The sequence below is a fragment of the Oryctolagus cuniculus genome, chromosome 2 (genome assembly GCF_964237555.1).
Source record: "Oryctolagus cuniculus chromosome 2, mOryCun1.1, whole genome shotgun sequence".
Classification (NCBI taxonomy): Eukaryota; Metazoa; Chordata; class Mammalia; order Lagomorpha; family Leporidae; genus Oryctolagus; species Oryctolagus cuniculus.
The window spans coordinates 97,701,291-97,720,115 of record NC_091433.1 but is presented as its reverse complement, the minus strand read 5'-3'; the positions used below and the strand labels follow the sequence as shown (position 1 = coordinate 97,720,115).

At 37.8% G+C, this 18,825-nt stretch overlaps 1 long non-coding RNA gene across 1 annotated transcript in view; it reads left to right on the top strand.

Annotated features, from left to right (window-relative positions):
* The window catches only part of LOC127488437 (uncharacterized), a 93,673-nt gene extending 80,991 nt beyond the window's left edge, over positions 1 to 12,682 (top strand). Inside the window, exon 8 of the long non-coding RNA XR_011386411.1 lies at positions 7,971 to 12,682. This is a non-coding gene — a long non-coding RNA (uncharacterized lncRNA). The remainder of the gene's footprint in view (positions 1 to 7,970) is intronic.
* Positions 12,683 to 18,825: the final 6,143 nt, after the last annotated feature.

The following is an 18,825-nucleotide window of genomic DNA, read 5'->3' as shown; positions in this document are numbered from 1 at the left end:
CCCCGACCAGACCTAGAACCCAGTGTGCCAGCGCTACAAGGTGGAGGATTAGCCTATTGAGCCATGGTGCTGGCAACTCCTTTCCTTTCAAATGTGGGACTCAATAAGTCCAATTAGACAGAACTGTGTGTACTAGTACATGTAATACCTCAGGTGTGCTATTATTTTGGGGAAAGTGGAAGGGAACATCTGGGATCCCTCTGCAGAGAGAAGAGAGCCCCAGTACTGGTCCCTTTGCTGGTTGGATTAGGGATTGCAGACTCCACTGTAGTTGGAACATTGCCCCTGGTCACCACTCAACAAAATTTCAAGATCCTAAGCAGACAGGTGGGTGGTAGCCTAGCAGAGTTAGAGAAATCTATAACTCATCTTGAATCTTCACTAGACTCTTTGCTTGAGGTAGCCCTACAAAATCAAAGGGGCTTATATCTTCTATTTCTAGAACAAGGAGGGTTATGCATGGCCTTGGGAGAAACTTGCTGTTTCTATGCTAACCACTCAGGTGTGTGATTAGGAACAGTGTAGCACTGGTTTAAAAACAATTGAGAGAAAGAGAAAAACAAAGAGAAAGTGGAGATAATTGGTATCAAAACTTCTTCTCATGGTCACCTTGGCTAACAACACTTATCTCAGCAATTGTTGGAGTCCTGACCATCATTCTTATAGGACTTTTTATAGGACCGTGCTTCCTAAATTATCTCTCAAAGTATATTACCAGCAGGTTAAATGCAGTCGAATTATTAATGCTCTGAACTCACTACCAACAGCTAAGTCAGGAGGAAAGAGAAGGGCCATGCCAGGTGTTGGGTCAGCAAGGCAAGTCAATAGTTTGACTCCTGAGTAAAACCAGTGGGGAATGTGACAGCATGTCTTTAAGTTTAAGGTTTTCTCATGGGACATAGCCTGCCCAAGTGATTATAGGTTATCTTGGTTGGTTGTTTCAGAGCAGGGACTGTTCCTCTGAAAGAAACAAGTTATAGATATCAGTCTGCTCTTCCAACTGTAACCAGCATATTTCTGGCTTCTGTATTTCTGCTTGCTTGCTTGCTTGATAATGGTCAAGACCACTAAAATGTAGTTTCTGCCTTTAACAACCCCCCCCACCACCACCACTAAAACTCTGGGCTACCTTCTCCAGACTTGCTCTGTGAGAGGGCAATCGCCAGCTGGCTAATAAAGACTCCTAATTTACTTCAGAGGTCTCACTATGTTTTAATCCGTGTACCCACAACAATGCAGCTTACCTCTCACATACTTAAATAAAATTTAATGAGGTTTGCAATGTATTGTTTAGTACTTGTTTATTTGGTGTAACACACGTGATGACAATAATTGAGTGGAATGATGTGTTTTGTACCCTAACTGGAAGTGAAGTTTTCCCCATGAGATAAAGAATGACCAGCAATTTGGTCTAAGTATAGTTGTATTATTTGACGTAGAAGAATGACATTTATTTATTTCAAGTTTACATCTGGTTTAAGGACATAGTATGCATTCAATATTGATAAAGAAACTATTGTAATCAACAACTCAACTTAGTCAACTTAGTTGCACTGTTGTGATGAATTTGGCAAAACAGTATTATTGATATTGCTATGTATATATTTTGTAGATGTGAATAACATGTCATTGAATAAGTAAGGAAGATTATGTTTGTTAATGCTAATTCCTCTACTAAGAACCCAGACTGATATAATAAATAAATACTGACAAGAAAATATAAATTTAAATTAGTAATATGCATATCTGCATGCTCTCTGTGAAATGGAATGTGGGCATAATTAGAAAGCTTATGGACTCTTAAGAATGAGTTTATGGGGCTGGCACTGTGGCATAGTGGGTAAAGCCACTGTCTTCAGGGCTGGCATCCCATATGGGTGCCAGTTTGAGTCACATCTGTGCCACTTCTGGTTAAGCTCTCTGGTATGGCCTGGCAAAACAGTAGAAGATGGTCCAAGTGCTTGGGATCCTGTGCCTGTGTGGGAGGTCTGGAAGAAGCTCCTGGCTCCTGGCTTTGGATTGGCACAGCTCTGGCCATTTTGGCCATCTGCAGAGTGAATCTGCAGGTGAAAGACCTCTCTCTCTCTCTCTCTCTTGCTCTCTGTGCCTCTCTGTGCCTCTCTGTACTCTGTCTTTCAAATAAATAAATTAATATTTTAGAATGAGTTTACTATTCAATTAATTAAATATTTTTACTCTGTATAATGTAAGTAAGTTTTTAATAATGCATTCTAGACTGTTGCTAGAACATTGCTGTTCAAGCCACCTGTAGGAAAGGACCAGTATTTTCCCTAATGCATTGTGGATTGATATTTTGTAACATTTAATACTAAGTAAAATGTAAATTAGTTACTAGAAAAATGAAATTCTGAAAGGACAGGAAATATATAATCCTGCTATTTCATTTTAAATCAGATGCTCCTACAAAATTAACCATTCTTTCTAATGATAATTACCATATTTTTATCTGCAAACTTTATGTTTTGTGCTGTCTTTGAATATATAACAATTACCAATACAGATTTAATGTCATTTTTATGGGCTACTTTTTGGCAACTTCTCTTATCTCTTGGCATTTGTATTGTTTCTAACAAAGTACTCATTTCTTCTCATAGTAATGACAGCAAATGTTTTTCATTCCATAATATTTGCAGCACATTTGAACTTTTTGTTCTTTGAATTTCTACTTACCACCTGTACATACCTTTAATATCCAAGTTTAAGTCAGTATTTGCCTGGTGGAATGGAGGCCAGAAGTTCTGTAAGCTGTCCTGGAAACTTTCATGTACACAGTTTCTCAGAGAGACTTAGGATGGGGTAATCATTCACCACTTCCAAGTAATATATTTTGTACATTTTATGGATGTTTATGGGGCTTAAATTTTCCTTTAGTTGTGAAAGATAAAGATGTTGAAGACTATTCTGGTAAGTGCTATTGTCTTTGATTTTGTTTTTCTTGAGCCTTTATTTTCCTTTTTTCATGTGTTGTAATAGTCTGTTATCAGCAATTTTCCATATGTCTTTTATCAATCTATTATTTATCCCACTGGATTACTCATTTCTCCTCTCTTAATCACAGCTTATTTTATTTCAGAAAACATCCAATATTTTTATGCTTCATATTTCCTATTACCATTACCTGTGTGTGTTTATAATATCCTCTTTTTTTTGAGAGGTAGAGTGGATAGTGAGAGAGAGACAGAAAGAAAGGTCTTCCTTTTCCGTTGGTTCACCCCCCAATGGCCGCTGTGGCCAACGTGCTGCAGCTGGTGCACAGCGCTGATCTGAAGCCAGGATTCAGGTGCTTCTCCTGGTCTCCCATGTGGGTGCATGGCCCAAGCACTTGGGCCATCCTCCACTGCACTCCGGGGCCACAGCAGAGAGCTAGACTGGAAGAGGAGCAACTGGGACAGAATCCAGTGCCCCGACCAGGACTAGAACCCAGGGTGCCGGTGCCGCAGAGGATTAGCCTGTTGAGCTGTGGCACTGGCCTATAATATCCTAATCTAAGTTTATCCTTCCATTGTGAACCTGTGAACAAATTAAATTTTGATTATGAGGTCATGAATTCCAACAAAATTATTTAAGTTGTATTAAGAACCCATCATTTACAAATATTTTGAAAGATCTTGGCATTCATAATCATTCACATCACCCATGTCATGAATTTTAAAGCCATCTTTTATTATTTTCCTTTTTAAATTTTTTTTTCTTGAGAGTTGCAGAGAGGAGAGTCAGAGATCTGCCATCTGCTGGCTTACTCTACAGATTGCTGCAATGGCTGTTTGGTCCAGGCTGCAACCAGGAGTTTCTTCCCATCTTCCACATGAGTGGCAGTGGCCCAATCACTTATCTATCTTCCACTGCTTTTCTCATGCCATTAACAGGGAGCTGGATGAGAAGTGAAGCACCAAGGATAGGAACGAGCACCAATCTGGAATGCTTGATTCACAGATGGAAACTTTATCTGCTGTACCATAATGTTGGGTCACATGCAACATATTTCTAACTTATTTGAATTTTATGGGACTCTATATTTACTATCAGTGTATGATAGTTGCATTATAATAGGTGCAGACACTGGCTTCTTTGAATTTTTACTGCTAACTTACTTGAGCTTTGATTTCCATTTTTTATTTTTTTCATCCATTTTCCTTTTTAGGGTAATTGTAGTCATATAGTTTCCAGCCAAAGTATTTATATCTACTTGTTGTTGTACTATTGTTTCTCTAAAATTATTTTTCTTATAATATATTTGGTTTCATAGCATCTCTATCTTTACTTAATTTTTTATCTTGGTCCTTGTAACTATCATATATATATATATATATATATATATATATATTTAGTGATCTATGCTCAGCAAATCCTATCACTGTGAACCTTAAGCCATCTTTCTTGGTGTTTTCATTATGAGGTTATCAACTACCACAAAATTGTATAAGTTGTTCTGGGAACCTTCATGTACAGAATTTTTCAGAGCCATTTTAGGAGCATTTGATCTTTACCCACTTCACGGTAACAGATTTTATGGTAAGTGTGATTGTTTATGGAACCATACCATTACCTTTGATTTTTTTTGAAATATCAGTAGGTTAGCCCTAAATACTGATATTTTACTGGTGTTTTTATTCTGGCAGGTGGTGTTTTCTTTGATTAACATTTCCTGAAGCACTCATTTATTTTTCTTTCTACCTTAATTATAATAGTATATTGTTAAAATATTTTATTTATTTGAAAGGCAGAGTTACAGGGTGAGAGGGAGACAGTGAAAGTAAGAGTGTGTGTGTGTGTGTGTGTGTGTGTGTGTGAGAGAGAGAGAGAGAGAGAGAGGAAAGAGAAAGATCTTAAGATCTTCCATCCTGGTTCACTCCTCAAATTCTGACAATGGCCATGGCCAAGCCAGATTGAACCCACAGCCTAGTAGACTTCCATGTCTCGCACATGGGTGCAGGGGCCAAAGAATTGGTCCATCATCTAGTGCTTTCCCAATAGGGAAATCTAGATCAGAAGAGGAGCAGCCAGGACTTGAACAGGTACCCATTTGGGATGCCAGCCCTGAAGACAGTGACTTTACCCACTATGTCACAATGCCAGCCCCAATAGTCTAGTTTTCAACAGTTTTTTAAATCTTCTTTGCATTCTATCATTGCTACTAAAACTATTCATTTTTTCATTGCAATCATAATATATTTTATTTCATAACAGCCTGTTTATTTGCTTTTGCATTTGAGTTCATAACTTATACCTATATATCTCTTTAGCTTGATATTGTAAGCCAGTTCTAGCACTGTGAATGTGTGGTCATCATGGTTGGGCTTTTCTTTATGAGATCATCAACTCCATCCAAAGACTACAGTTTTTGCTGGCAATCGTCATGGACACACATTTTCAGAGACATTGTAGATTTATCTGATAATTCTGATAAAAGCCAAGACACTGTGGCAAAAATATTCTACATCAAGGATTTCAGTGAATGATACCCCAGTGGAAAGAAAGGGTGATAAAAGAAAGATGTGCTTTTCTCTGAAGTGAAGGGAGAACTTCCACTTTGCTTATGGCCTTGTCTAAATATTGACAGAGTTTGTGGTCAAAAAAGGCTTCCATAGCCTTGACAGCTCATGGCAAGAGCCTTGAGTGATCACTGAGGTCATAAATAAGAGTGGTAATTGTTAAATTAACAAAAGTCACAGTGTATTTACTCCCCATGTATGACCTCTGTCCTTAATGAGTTGTACTATGAGAACTGCAAAACTTGTTCTCAGCTGTTTTTTTTTTTTTACATTGCATGTAGGTATGTGTGTAAACTGTTGAGAGCTTTACTTAGTATAAAGTTGGTCTTCTGTATATAAAGTTAATTAAAATGAAGCTTAAAAAAGAATGGGATGTGAGAGGAAGTAGGAGGTGGGATGGGAGTGGGGGAGGGAAGGTAGGTATGGGGGGAAGAACCAATATATTCCTAAAGCTGTACCTATGAAAGTTGTATTCATTAAATAAAAACTTTAAAAAAATAAAAGACACACACAAATAAACCAATCTCTATTATGTCAAGTCAAAAAAGCCAATGTGATGCCAGAAATCCAATGTTGTCATAATCTTTGAGATATCCTAATCCACCTTTGTGATACTATAATCAGTAGTGATGCTATAAAACAATTATGATGTTATAAATCAGTATTGGGGTGGCATAAAGTATTGTACTACAGTAAAACAAAATAATAATAACAGAAACTAACCATTGTGGTATTACAAAACTACCATTGTAACATTATAATCAATTGCAATGCATAAACAACCATAATTATGTCATAACGACCAATGTGATTTTATAAAATTACCATTTTGGTGTCATAATCAATTGTGAAGTCATTGAAATAGTTGAGACATCATAACCTTACCATTATGACATTATAATTAATTGTGATCTCATAAAGTAACCATTATAATGTCATATTTAATTGTAAAATCATGAAAACCATTGTGATGTCATAAACTTATAATATGATGTCTTATTCAATTACTATGTCATAAACCAGCATTTTGATGGCAGTATCAATTGTGATGTCATAAAACACAATATTGATGTTATAATAAAATCGGATATTATGAAAACTATTTTGATATCATATACTAATATGCTACCATGAATGTGTAATTGTGATATCATAGATCAAACATTGTGTAGTCATGATGAAATAGTAAAACCATGAATATCATTGTGATGTCATGAAACTGCCATTGTGAGGTAACAATCAATTGAGATGTCATAAATGAACACTGTGTGGACATGACTTTTCACTGTGAGGTCATCATAATTTATAAAGTCATGAAACAATATTTTGATATCATAAGCCACAATTGAAATGTCATAAAACTGCCAATATGATGGTATAATCAACTGTGATGTAATTAAAACAATTTTGAAGTCAATACCTATTATGATATGAAAAACCATGATGTAAATGACATAAAGCTATAATTGTAATGTCATAATCAATTAGGATATCATAAAAATCCTTGTAATTTCCTAATCAGCTAGGATATAATACACCTACCATTGTGATGTCCTAATCAATTGACTCGTAAATACCATTGTGATGTTATACATATACTAGTATGAAGTTATAACCAGTTTGTGATGTCATAAACTATAATTGTGATAACATGAGCAACCATTGCTGTTTAAACTATAGTGATGTCATATCAATTATGATGTCATAAAGCATCATTTTCATGATAAACCCAATTATAATGTCATAAAATCTATTGTGATTCCATAAACCAGTATTGTGATGGCATAACATACAATTGTTATTGCAATAAAGGTACCAATGTTATGTCATAATCAATTGTGATGTCACAAAAATCAACTGGGATATGATAAATAATCATGGTGATTTCATAATCCATTTGATATTACGATCAATATTGCAGTCTTAAAAGCCACCATGATGTTATGAACCTATCATTGTAACATTATAAGCAATTCTAAAGTCAATAAATCATTGTGATGCTATAAAGATACCATTTTGATGTCATAGTCAATTGTGAACTAATAAAAACCATGGTGATGTCACAAACTTACCTTTAGGAAGTCATAATCAATTGTGAAGTGTTAAACTGCCATTGTTGTATGATAATCAATTGTGATATAATGAAAGCCATTATTTTGCCATCAATATTATGATGCAATAAACTAATAATTTTCATGTCACAAACCAACCACTGTGATGTCATAATTAATTGTAAAGTCATAAATACCACTGTGACATTTTAAACCTAGCATTGTGATGTCACATTATGATTCCATAGACCATGATTGTGATGTCATAATCAATTATGATGTTATAAAAACCACTGTGATGACATATACTAATATTGTGATGTATACTGTGATAAATAGAAAAATGTGATTTCATAAAGCAGCTACGATGTTGTCATTATTAACTGAACTTTTATTTTTTTGACAGGCAGAGTTACACAATGAGAGAGAGAGAGAGAGAGAGAGAGAGAGAGAGAGAGAAAGGTCTTCCTTTCCATTGGTTCACCCTCTCAATGGCTGCTATGGCTGGTGCTCTGCGGCCGGCACACTGTGCAGATCTGAAGCCAGGAGCCAGGTGCTTCCTCTTGGTCTCCCATGCGGGTGCAGGGCCCAAGGATCTGGGCTATCCTCCACTGCACTCCCAGGCCACAGCAGAGAACTGGACTGGAAGAGAAGCAACCGGGACAGAATCCGGAGCCCCAACCGGGACTAGAACCTGGGGTACCAGTGCCGCAGGCAGAGAATTAGCCAAGTGAGCTGTGGCACTGGCCATTAATTCAACTTTGAAGCCATAAAAGCCATTGTAGCATAACATACCACTGTGATGTTATAATTGTGATATCATATACTACCATTGTGATATTATAAGCTTCCACTGTGATGCCATAAAACTTGTTATGGTGTTATAATCATTTATGATATAATAGAAAACATTGTGAAATCAAAATCTGTTGTGATTCTGTAAAAAATTTTGATGTCCTAAACTACCATTATTATCTCATAATCAATTGTGATGACATAGGACCTGGTGATGTAATAATTAATTGGAATGTCATAAACCACCATTATGATATCATATTTTTAAAAAGTTACCAGGGGAGTGATGTTCCATTTTTGGGCAATTTACATATGAGTGTGAATTTTAAGAAACATAACAATAGCAATATTTCCCCACAGCATCAGCCCCAAGACCCCATTTCTTAAATCTGCAATTTAATATGCAATTCCAATTTTTTAATGTGCAGGCAAAGCTCAACATTTCTGCAAGACAAATAACATCAGTTTATGGCTCATGGCTCTAGCATTTACATGTTTACTATTTTTCATAAAAAGATCCAGCTGAGTATATATTCAAAAGAAATTAGATCATTCTATTAAAAATATACCTGAACTCCCATGTTTATTGTAGTGCTCCTCACAATAGCAAGATATAGAATAAACTTAAATGTACATTACCAGATAAGTGGATAAAGAAAATGCAGTACATATTCACAATGGAATACTATCAGCCATAAAAAGGATGACATTCTGTAACTTTCAGCAAAATGGATGGATTTGGATTTGATGTCACTTCAAATATGCAAAACAGACAAAGATAAATACTACACTTTATCCTACATGTGTTGAAGCTAAACAAGTCGATCTGAACACAAAATAATGATAATTGTAGGATGGTAAGTGTGTATGTTAGATTAAAGGAGGTTGAATAATGGGTACTAAATCAGATTTTGAAGGAATAAGTTCCTAGTGTTAAGTAACAGAGTGGGATGGCTATTGTTCACAATAACCTATTAGATATTTTTTGAGCCAATAAAAAGAGGGGTTCTTATAGGCCGTAATCATCAACTAATGACAAAGATGGGAAAATGTTAATGACTGATTTTACCAGCTCATGTGATGTACATTTGTTGAAATTTCACATTACACTTCATAATTATGTACAATTATTAGAAAACCATTTAATATTTAAGAAGATGGAAATGCTAACTAACCTGAGGTGTTCCCTTATCCTGTCATGTCCCATAAATATGTACAATTACAATAATTTAAAAAATATTATTCTAAAATAATTTTTACAGAATTTATTTTAATTATTTGAGATGCAGAGTACAGAAGATGAGGGAAAGATAGCTAGAAAGGTCTTCCATCTGCTGGTTCACTCCCTAAATAGATGCAATGGTCAGAGATGGGCTAATTTAAAACCAGGAACCAGTAGATTCTTTGGGGTCTCCCATGCTGGTGCAGGGTTCAAGCACTCAGATCATCTTCTGTTGCATTCCCAGGCATAGCAGAGAGCTAGATCAGAAGAGGAGCAGCCAGGACATGAGCCAGAACACCTATGGGATGCTGGCACTACATGAGGAGGCTAAGCCAACTATACCACAGCATCAGCCCTTCTAAAATCATTTTTAAAAGAACTTTCTATATGAGTGAATAGCTAAAATAAGCTTAAAATTATGAAGTGAGCATTTGTCCTAACAATTGAGATGCCTGCATTCCATGGTGGAATGCTGAGTTTGAATCCCAACACTAACCCCTCATTTCAGTTTCCTGCTTAGGTGCACTCTAGGAAGCAGCAAGTGATGACGCAAGTAGGTACCTAGATTGACTTCTCATCTGGTCCTAGCCTCACCTGAGCTATTGTAGGCATTTGAGGAGTGAACATGTGTGTGGGAGATGTCTATCTCTCTTTCTGTTTTATCTATTGGCTTGTTTCTCACTCTCAGACAAAAAATAATTGAAGAGGTACTTGCAATATTTACTATGATTCCACAATAAACATCTTGTGCTAATATTTTTGGATGCACAGATTTTTTAAATGAAAATAATTAAGGAAATTACATAGATACTATTTACCTTGTGTGCATAAAATAAAAAGCTATATGATAAAAATCATATATAGTATTTAAAAAGAAATATCAGAGCAGAAATAATCTTTCTGTGTAATAAGGAACAGCAATATTAAACCCATGAGAGTATTCATTGCTTCTACATTTCTATAGGCAAAATGTATGAAAAAGTTACAAATAAAAATACTTTCAGGATAATCATTTGTTCTAGCAAATAACACATAGGTTGGGATGTTTGAGTTCCATATCAGAATTTGTGTTCCATATCTTGGGCTTGAGTCACATTTCCATCCTGAACTGTAGCTTCCTGTTAATGCACCCCTCAGGATGTGGCAGGAGATGGCTCAAAAACTGGATTCCCTCAATCAAGTAGGATTCTGGATTGAATTCTAAGATCCCAATTAATCCTGATCCAGCTCTGGCCATTGTGGGCATTTTATAAGAGAACCAGCAGATGGTGCTCTGTATGTTCATATTTCTCTGTCTTAAAATGTAAATTTAAAAATAATATTACTACTGATCTATTAAAACAATAGGCCTTTATCCTAACAAGATTATTTGATATAGTATTACATATGTTTAAAATTAAACTGCATGAATGATTATTCTAGAATAGTTATCACATCAAGTATATTTAATTACATTATTACATCACATTTTAGAAGCAGGGGAAACGTGCAGAGACTAATTCAGTTTTCTACTTTTCAAAAGAAGTCTCTGTAGAGCCCAGTTTATGCAGGGGCATGCCCGAGCATCACTGAATCCAGCAGCAATGGAGAAAGGCATGGAGTGCTCCATGGAAGAGAGTCCACCTGAAGTTCAGGAGGCACCACACACTGAGGGGTTGTGACAATCACCTTCCCCACCACCAATAAAGTCTTCTAGCACCTTTTACAGGAATTTCATGGGGATCTGAAGTGGGTTGTGATCAACTAGCTTGCTAGCCAGGAAGGGCCCACAGAAGCAGGTTGTGGACTAGTCAGAGTAAGCTGAGCAAAGGGCTCAAACAAAAAGAGGGTGGAAACCTGGGACTGGAGACCAACTTTCAATAGCTGCTGTGAGGGGAAATCTGTGAGGGATGCCTGAGAGTGCTCCAGGGCCTTGTCACTTCTAGAGGCAATGCATTTGAATCATCTGAGAGGTGCCCAGCTCCAATCTGTGGTTACCAATGATGCCCCTGCATGAGTCTCATATGCTGCCATATGAAGCTCAATGAAATAGTACATCTGATACAGTCCCACCCTGAACGCTGTATCACCAGCTCCAGGGGGTAGTGAACAGAGCTGCATGATGTCACCCACTTGGATCCCTAGGCAGCTCTGCCCCCTTCCTGGATGTAGCCTTGCAGGCTGCAAGCAAAGGAGGGTTACTGTGCCTGACCTGAATAAACATGGTGGTGCTGGCAGGGAGCAGCTGAGAGACCTGCTGTAGCAAGTTCAGTGCCATAGCCTTCAAGTGCTGGATCTGCCACGAAATGGCCCTGAGGATTATCTTGCAGTTTGAACCTCCAGACCAGCTGCTGCCAGTGCTCTGTGGTGCCACTGCTCATGTAAGGGACAAGTTCTATGAATGAGTGTTTGTTAGAGTCTTAGGACTTATCTCTCCCTCAAAATTTCATACCTAATGCAACAATATTCCTTTTGTTTTACTTGTTAAATATCTTGAAGTTTGACCTACTCTCATAACTTTTGAACTTGAATTGTATCAAGATGCTTCCTACTCATATCCACTATTTTTTATCTTCAAATAAACCACCCAGTAGTGTATATTTTGTAGATGTGATTAACCTCTACCATCAACTAAGTAAGGGAGGTAATACTTTTTAATGCAAAGTCCTCTATTAAGAACCCTGGCTAAAATAATAAAAAAGCAGAAAAATTATGAAATTAAATTAGTAATATTAATATCTACATGCTCCCTGAGAAAAGGAATGTAGTTATGATTAGAATATTTATGGGCTCTATTCTTTAAGAATGAGTTTATGGGGCCGGCACTGGTTTTTGACTTTGTATCTACCACCTACATATATCTTTTATATCTTAGTTTAAGTCAGAATTTGCTAAGTGAAATGGAAGCCATCTTGCTTGTATTTTACATTGTGAGGTCATCAGATTCCTTAAAGTTCTGTAAGTTGTCATGGGAACTTTCAAATACACAGTTTCTCAGAGAGACCTTAGGGTGGGGTAATCATTCACCAGGTAATATATTTTGTACATTTTATGGAAGTTTATGGGACTGTAAATTTCCTTTTAATTGTGAAAGCTAAAGAAGTTCAAGATTATTCTGGTAACTGTTATTGTCTTTGATATTCTTTTTCCTGAGTCTTTATTTTATTTTTTAATGCATTATAATAATTTGTTTATCACCAATTTTTCATGTCTTTTGTCAATCTATTATTTCTCCCTCTTAATCATAATATATTTTATTTCATGAAACAGCCAATAATTTTATGTTTCATCATTCATATTACCATTACCTGTGAATGTTTTTAATATCCTAGTCTAAATCTATCCTTCCATCGTGAACCTATAAACAAATTGAATTTTAAGTATTTTATCATGAACTCAAACAAAATTATTTAAGTTGTACAGACTACAATCATATATATCTATTTTGAAAAATCTTGGAACCCTGAATAATTCACACTATCCAGGTAATGCATTTTTAAAGCCACATTTTCTTATTTTCTTTTTAAAAGTTTTGTACACTTATTTGAGAAAACTTTTCAATTAGCAAGAAACTTCGTTGGCTATGATTACTGCCCAATCAGCTTTTCCATCACTGAGTATAAAAAAAAGAAGTTTTATAAGACACCATCCAAACTAGAAGGAGCACTAGAGGCTGAAGTCGGGCACCTTTTCCTCTGGACTGCTCTTAGTGATTGGTGCTGAAGATGAAGAATTCCTTAAAGAACAACCCCAAAGGAAGGCTTTGGATATCTTGAGGGAAAGCAGGAGCAAGAGCTGAGAAAAATGCAATTTCCTTACCAGACACTCAGGGTCTTGTGCATTGTTGACTTCTACCATCCACCCACCCAGAACTCTTACCAAAGTTTGGTTTAAGGGTCTCAAAGTTACAGGTTTACTGGAAAAGATAATAAATCAAGGACTGTTGAGAACTGCTCTCAAGCATTCCTATCCTATTTTTAGCTGGACAGAGGCAAGGATCACCACTGACTGGCCCAAAGGAAGTTGAAACTCAAAATCGCACCATTCTGCTCACCTTAATCTCATCTATAAGAACTATCTCTGTAGACTCCTGCATTGTTTTTCCTCTGGGAAAGTGTTGATGGTTATTTCTCTATTCAACTGTGTAATTCTAAAAAAATCAAGTATTTATACCAAACAATCAGCAATTTAGCCCCTAAGCAACTACCCATAACTACACTAATAAATTATAGACTTGCATATAAATTTCCTAGCAATATTATATTGTGTAGCCCAAAATTGGAAACAACTTAAATGTCCTTTAACTGGAGAATTGACATATAAAATGTAGTATGTTCCTAGTATGGAGTAACACTCAGCAAAAAAAGAATGAAATAACACAATCATTATGCATCTCAAAAACATTGTGATAAGTGAAAGAAATCAAATGCAAAGAATTACATATTGTATAATGAAATATATGATATTTCTAAAATGGCAAAACTATAATGCACAAGAGTTGTTGCCTGGTGCTTTGAAATGGAGTAGGGATTAACTTAAAAGAGCAAGGGAGGTCTTTTCAGGAGAATGGGAGTGTTCCAAAATTGGATGTGGTACTGGTTATATAAGATAAATTTAAGAAAAATGTATTGAAAATCATAAAACTGCATACATGAGGTGGGTGACCATATGGTATGTAAATTATACAACAAAGCTGACAAAATAATTCAGAGTCCCCAAAAGCATTGGCTAAATGAGTTTCTTAATGACATGTTCTAAAATAAAACTAGAAAAGAATTAAATATGCATTTACTGATCATTTGAAATAAGTTGTAACACAACCTTAACCATTGGTACATTTTTAAAATTATCTCCTTCTTGCTATTGATATATTTTCTTACATAATTTGATTTATTACCTTAATATTTTGCTTAAGATACCTATAGCTTGGCCTATGAAATGGATGCATTTAAATAACTTGATTTTTATTTCATGTCCTGGTACCTTTACATCAACATCAATATAATATCAGTTTCCCAAAGGAAATTTTAAAATATTCTTTGTGTTTTCTACTCTGTGTAGGTATGGGAAATGTAAATTTATTTTTCTTCCTTAAAAGTGTGGAGTATTCTGTAAGTCTGGACATGAAATTTTGATTCTGTGGTTTCATTTCTTGCTTGGTTCTTTGGAATTTTCAAAATGTGATTCAACTTTTGGGTTTATATAGGGTTTTCCTGTTTTATGTTGTGCTTGTGTTTTATAAATTTGATTTTCAAAATATGGTGGATTTTGATCTTTGCAGTCAAATTTTTACTTTTAAGAATTTCAAACTTTTCTCCTAGTATCTCTATAAAACAATGATTCTGCTTAAAAAAAAAGAAATAAGTTGTAATACTATAATTGTGGGGAAATTAGTTACACGAGGCAATTCAAAGATTGCACCCAAAGGAAGTAAGGTGGGTGGAATCCAAAGTTGTTTACCACTAAAACTAATTGGCGGCCGGTGCCTCTGCTCAATAGGCTAATCCTCTGCCTTGCGGCACTGGCACACCGGGTTCTAGTCCCGGTCGGGGAGCCGGATTCTGTCCCAGTTGCCCCTCTTCCAGGCCAGCTCTCTGCTGTGGCCAGGGAGTGCAGTGGAGGATGGCCCAAGTGCTTGGGCCCTGCACCCCATGGGAGACCAGGAGAAGCACCTGGCTCCTGCCATCAGATCATCGAGGTGCACTGGCCGCAGTGCACTGGCCGTGGCAGGCCATTGGAGGGTGAACCAATGGCAAAGGAAGACCTTTCTCTCTGTCTCTCTCACTATCCACTCTGCCTGTCAAAAAAAAAAAAAAAAAAAAAAAAACTAATTGGCTACGCAACATCAGGGGGAGTGGCAACAACTGATAACCAGGGTATACACATGGCTAGTCCTATAGACATTGCCCCATAAAGTGATCTTTGATTGGTTGGTCCTTATGCCCTGCCCCAATGACTCTGCAGTTTTGTGCTTTAAAAGGCTTTGTTACATGTGAAATAAATGAGTTCTTGCTACACTTGGCTCCCTGCTGCGTCTGATTGTCTCCAGGATCTGGAGGCTGGGGAATGGGCGAGCAGAGCACTTACCTTTCCTCAGGCTCAGTCTATCCTGTATGGGTGGACTAAGACCCTGCAATAATCTATAGCAATTTTTTTTTTTGACAGGCAGAGTGGACAGTGTGAGAGAGAGAGACAGAGAGAAAGGTCTTCCTTTGCCATTGGTTCACCCTCCAATGGCCACCACGGCCATTGCGCTGTAGCTGGCGCACTGTGCTGATCCGATGGCAGGAGCCAGGTGCTTCTCCTGGTCTCCCATGGGGTGCAGGGCCCAAGCACTTGGGCCATCCTCCACTGCACTCCCTGGCCACAGCAGAGAGCTGGCCTGAAAGAGGGGCAACCGGGACAGAATCTGGTGCCCCGACCGGGACTAGAATCTTGTGTGCCGGCACTGCAAGGTGGAGGATTAGCCTAGTGAGCCATGGCGCCAGCTCAGCAAAATATTTTTGTAAGTAACTACATTTTCTAAAACCACAAATATAAAAAATTAGGACAATGGCATTGTTTTCTATTTTTGAAAATTTCTTTAATGTCTTGCTTAATAAAAAAAAAAATATCTGGACTCTCATAGCTGCTTGTCCTTCAATCTTGGGTAATACTGCAAGTCACACTACCCCCTGGAAAAATATCCTGTAAACTCATAGAAGGACAAGAGGGCAGGGAGCAATTAATGACAAGGTTGACAGAACTATACTTTGAGAATCCTTATAGTGAGGGACTGTTTCCCTGCTCATTTGTTGGTTGAAGGTTTAGGTGGGGAAATGGATGTTTTAAAGGGGCAGACTTTCTGGGCTCCTGAACAACAGAGCTGCATCTTGTGTCTTGTTTGAGGGGCAGAGCTGATTCAGCCCCTGGACCACACAAAAGACCCATGAAATCATTTGGCCTGGCCTTAAGGCAGCCACAGGCAGGGCTGGAAATTCAACAGACTAATTTTTAAGCTGATAATTTTCTATGGCCTGTGAATGATGTTTTAAATATCCAAATGGCCCCAGGCAGAAACAATTTCCCCACCCCTGTTAGACCCTGGAAACCAAGTGTGCTGCACACTAGGCATCTCATTGCCCTCCACAGGTGCTGTAGCTGTAGGACCTTAAGGGACTGCATGTCCCACCATTCCCTTCTCCTCACCACAACCACAAGCTACAGCGTAAAATTCTCATCCTGGAATTATGTTGTGTTATCCAGGAAGATTCGATTGTAATTGCTTATCTTTGTGCAACCTAGAAGTATCATCTTTAATGAACATTAAGCTAAGTCAGAGGTTCTCAAAATACAGTCCAGGGACCAGCACCAGAAGCAGCATCTTATAACTGATTTGAAATTCAAGATCTCTGGCCCCACCCTCCTGAACAAAGCCTCTGCAGTTGAGGCTCAGCAATCTGTAGTCTAACAAGCCTTTCAGGCGATTCCAATGCACCAAATAGTTTAAGGCATTAGCCTTGAAGTTAAACTGAGCTGGATCTTTCCTTGGAAAGGAAACCCAGCACAGGTGATAAGGAAAGCACTTTCAGTCCCTTCCTATCTCCTCCCCTTCCTGTGTGAGTGGTTCTGGAGAGACAGTGGCAGTACAAGCTTTGAATCAGAAACACAAGTTTTTGTTATTCTGTTTCTCTGGAGATTCCTGGTTAATCCATGGTGAATAAATTGCACTGATATATAAGAAAAGATATTTGATAAAATTCCTAAATATTATGGATTAAAACCAATTAATACTGGGACCAACGTTGCAGTACAGCTGGTTGAGGTACTACTTGTGACACTGGCAACCTAAATCAACTGTGGTTGAGTCCAAACTGCTCTATTTCTGATCCAATTCACTGCTAATATGCCTGGGAAGGAAACAGAAGGTGGCTCAAGTACTTGGACACCCCCCAACCCAGGTGGGAGACCAGGTTAGAGTTCCAAGCTCCTGGCTGTGGCCAGGAACAGTGTCAGCCGTTATAGCCATTTAGATACTGAACCAGTGGATGGAGGATCTACCTTCCTCTGTCATTTTGCCTGTAAAATGAATACTTTAAAAAGATAAAATTAATACATATAAACCCAACATTTACTTAATATTTAATTTATTTCAAATAATTTGCTAAAATAATGTTTATGGTTGCAGCCATTAGCTTCGAAGTCAGAAGATGAGATCAAATCATTACTATTATTTACCATTGTTTCTGATACTCACAATGAACACATTTCGAAAAGGAAGCTTGTGGTATAAAAATTGTAAATGTTTCAAAACTGATTTTTGATCTAGAAAAACACTTTAAATCATACTTTGTTAAGATTTCTAGGAACAGGCCAGCGCCGCGGCTCCGCCTTGCTAATCCTCCACCTTGCAGCGCCGGCACACCGGGTTCTAGTCCCGGTCAGGGAGCCAGATTCTGTCCCGGTTGCCCTTCTTCCAGGCCAGCTCTCTGCTGTGGCCCGGGAGTGCAGTGGAGGATGGCCCAAGTCCTTGGGCCCTGTACACCATGGGAGACCAGGATAAGTACCTGGCTCCTGCCATCGGATCAGCGCGGTGTGCCGGCCGCGGCGGCCATTGGAGGGTGAACCAACAGCAAAAGGAAGATCTTTCTCTCACTGTCCACTCTGCCTGTCAAAAAAAAAAAGATTTCTAGGAACAAAATAAGCACTCAAAAATGGCCATCATACATAAAGGGTAGAAATACTAATTAGATATAAATATTTTTCGCACACAATGTAGAATTTGGGGAGTGAACTGGCAGTTGGAAGAGTCTCTCTCTCTCTCTCTCTCTCTCTCTCTCTCTGCCAGTCCTTCTCTCTGTGTGTAACTCTTTCAAATAAATAAATAAATAAATATTTATAAAAAAACAACAACAGAGGAGGGGCTGGCATTGTGGCATAGCTGATTAAGTTGCCACTTATAACTCTGGCATTCCAAGAGGGATGGTTTGATTCCCAGGTGCTCCAGTTCTGATCCAGCTGTTAATACACCTGGGAAATCCACGAAAGATGACCCAAATACTTGGGTCCCTGAATGCATGTGGGAGACCTGGATGGAGCTTCAAGCACCTTTTTTTTGGCCTGGTCCAACCCTAACTAGTATGGCCATTTGAGAAAGGAATCAGTAGATGGCGTAACTCTCTCTCTGCCTCTCCAACTCCATCCCCTTCCTTCTCCCTCTCCCTGTAACTCCTTACCAAAAGTACTGTGAGATTAACTACAAAACTTGTTCTCAAACATGAACAAG